Genomic DNA, 3,348 nt, shown 5'->3' with positions numbered 1-3,348 from the left:
CCCACGAACCATGAGATCATGACCTGAGCCAAAGTCAGAGGCTTAACCGACAGAGCCACCCAGCCACCCCTACGTGGATTCTTTAATAGCTACAGGTCTATTTGGATTATCTATTCTTGAAGGTGCTTCAATAGTTTGTGTCTTTTTTTTTTTTTTTTTTTGAGAGAGAGAGAGAGAAAGAGAGAGAGAGCATGCAGGTTGGGGGGGGGGGCGGGGAGAGAATCTTAAGCAGGCTCTATGCTCAGTGTGTAGCCAGAGGCAAGGCTTGATCTTATGACTGTGAGATCATGACCTGAGCTGAAATCGGGAATCAGATACTTAACCAACTGAGCCACCCAGATGCCCCAATAGTTTGTGTCTTTTGAGGAATTTAAAGGTAAAGGTGCTCTTAGAAACCACCTGGCGTGCTGGCTTTGGCAGCACATATACTAAAATTGGAACGATACAGAGAAGATTAGCATGGCCACTGCACAAGGATGACACACAAATCTGTGAAGCATTCCATATTAGAAAGAAAGAAAGAAGAAAGAAAGAAAGAAAGAAAGAAAGAAAGAAAGAAAGAAAGAAAAAGAAAGAAACCACCTGGAAAATTGGTTCTCAAACTTTAGATACATCAGGCTACCCACAGCCTCCCCCTAGACTCTAATTCTAATGTTGTAACAAATATTATAATGGAAAAAAACTGTCACCTGGGTAAGTATTACTGTTTTTATTTTCCCCAAATTCCTGTTTCATGAAATACAAAATATCACATAACTAGTAGCCTTGCGTTTGTTGTTTTTTTTTAAGACAGCAATCTTGTTAAAACTGTTTGTTGCAAGCCATGATTAGTGAAGCACCATCTGTGACAGTCAGTGTTCTTTTCATGAGTTGGGACTATCTAGGCAAATTTTTATGCATTTGAGTGCAAATGGGAAAGAGAAAAGGGTGAAACCAAGCAGAGATGTGGCATATACTGTCCGATCAGATGCATGTACTGTGCAGTTGGGAAATTTTTATTTATTATCTAATGTAAATATATTCATTTTCACACCCTTCCTAGAAAACTTAATTTAAAATCTCTGTCTTACTTTATCTTCTCCAACTGATCCTCAACATTGCCTCCAGATCAATTCTTACAAAACACCTGCCTCCTCTTCAACCTGAACTCAGGTAAAGCTTGAACTCCTTAACTAGGGAATCAAAACCTTCTATATTCTGGCACAAGAACAGACACTCAGATCAATGGAATAGAATAGAGAACCCAGAAATGGACGCACAAACGTATGGCCAACTAATCTTTGACAAAGCAGGAAAGAATATCCAATGGAATAAAGACAGTCTCTTCAGCAAGTGGTGCTGGGAAAACTGGACAGTGACATGCAGAAGAATGAACCTGGACCACTTTCTTGCACCATACGCAAAAATAAACTCAAAATGGATGAAAGACCTCAATGTAAGACAGGAAGCCATCAAAACCCTCAAGGAGAAAGCAGACAAAAACCTCTTTGATCTTGCCCACAGTAACTTCTTACTCAACACGTCTCTGGAGGCAAGGGAAACAAAAGCAAAAATGAACTACTGGGACCTCATCAAAATAAAAAGCTTCTGCACAGCGAAGGAAACAATCAGCAAAACTAAAAGGCAACCTACAGAATGGGAGAAGATATTTGCAAAGGACATATCAGATAAAGGGTTAGTATCCAAAATCTATAAAGAACTTATCAAACTCAACACCCAAAAAACAAATAATCCAGTGAAGAAATGGGTGAAAGACATGAACAGACACTTCTCCAAAGAAGACATCCAGATGGCCAACCGACACATGAGAAAATGCTCAACATCACTCATCATCAGGGAAATACAAATCAAAACCACAATGAGATGCCACCTTACACCTGTCAGAATGGCTAACATTAACAACTCAGGCAACAACAGATGTTGGCAAGGATGTGGAGAGAGAGGATCTCTTTTGCATTGTTGGTGGGAATGCAAGCTGGTGCAGCCACTCTGGAAAACAGGATGGAGGTTCCTCAAAAAACTAAAAATAGAACTACCCTATGACCCAGCAATTGCACTACTAAGCATTTATCCATGGGATACAGGTGTACTATTTCGAAGGCACACATGCACCCCCATGTTTATAGGAGCACTATCAACAACAGCCAAAGCATGGAAAGAGCCCAAATGTCCATCGACGGATGAATGGATAAAGAAAATGTGGTATATATATATATATATATATATATATATACACACACACACACACACACACACACACACACACACAACGGAATATTACTCAGCAATCAAAAAGAATGAAATCTTGCCATTTGCAACTATGTGGATGGAACTGGAGGGTATTATGCTAAGTGAAATTAGTCAGAGCAAGACAAAAATCATATGACTTCACTCATGGGGACTTTAAGAGACAAAACAGATGAACATAAGGGAAGGCAAACAAAAATAATATAAAAACAGGGAGGGGGACAAAACAGAAGAGACTCATTAATATGGAGAACAAACTGAGGGTTGCTGGAGGGGTTTTGGGAGGGGGGGATGGGCTAAATGGGTAAGGGGCATTAAGGAATCTACTCCTGAAATCATTGTTTCACTAGATGCTAACTAATTTGGATGTAAATTTTAAAAAATAATAAAATTAAAATAAAATAAAATAAAATAAAATAAAATAAAATAAAATAAAATAAAATAAAATAAAATAAAATAAAATTCTATGTTAAAAATTAAAAAAAAAAAAAACCTTCTATGTTCCATTTCTTTCTGTGCCTCCAAATTTTGTTCTCCTTCCCAGCCTACTCCTGCTGCTACTGCCCAACTCCCATTCAGACAAATTTATATTCTAGTGCCCCCCAAATATGTTCACCCACTAGCATTCCCTGGCCTCTCCCTAGCCCCTCTCTCCTCTGACTGCTCACAGTACTACTCCACCTGACATTAATATAGTATGGTGTATCTTTTCTTATACTTGTAACCTACTCATGTCTTCACATTTTAATGTGTGGTTTTTCCAGAGAGTAGGTTTTGTGATTTGGCAGGTAGATTGTCCAATCTGAAAATCTCTGCCTTTTGGCTGAGAAAATTGCGTTTAATTTAGACCATGCTATGGACCAAATTGTGCCCTCCCAAATTCAACCCCTGACAAGACTACCTTCCAGATAGGGCTTCAAGGAGGTAATTAAAGTTAAATGAGCTTTTAAGGGTGGGACATTAATTCAATACAGCCGGTACCCTTGGAAAACGAGAAAGACACACCAGAACTCTCTTTCTCTCTGCCACGTGAGGACACAGCAAGAAGGCAGCCACTCACAAGTCAGGAGGAAAGCTCTCACCGGGAAGGGAATTGGCTGG

At 39.3% G+C, this 3,348-nt stretch overlaps 1 non-coding gene across 1 annotated transcript; it reads left to right on the top strand.

Annotated features, from left to right (window-relative positions):
• The first annotated feature begins 404 nt into the window (after window positions 1-404).
• LOC122239787 lies at window positions 405-511 on the top strand. Its single transcript, XR_006219171.1, has one exon. It is a non-coding gene; the product is annotated as a U6 spliceosomal RNA (small nuclear RNA).
• Window positions 512-3,348: the final 2,837 nt, after the last annotated feature.

This window comes from Panthera tigris, chromosome B3 (genome assembly GCF_018350195.1).
Source record: "Panthera tigris isolate Pti1 chromosome B3, P.tigris_Pti1_mat1.1, whole genome shotgun sequence".
Lineage (NCBI taxonomy): Eukaryota > Metazoa > Chordata > Mammalia > Carnivora > Felidae > Panthera > Panthera tigris.
This window is presented reverse-complemented; position numbering and strand designations above follow the sequence as displayed.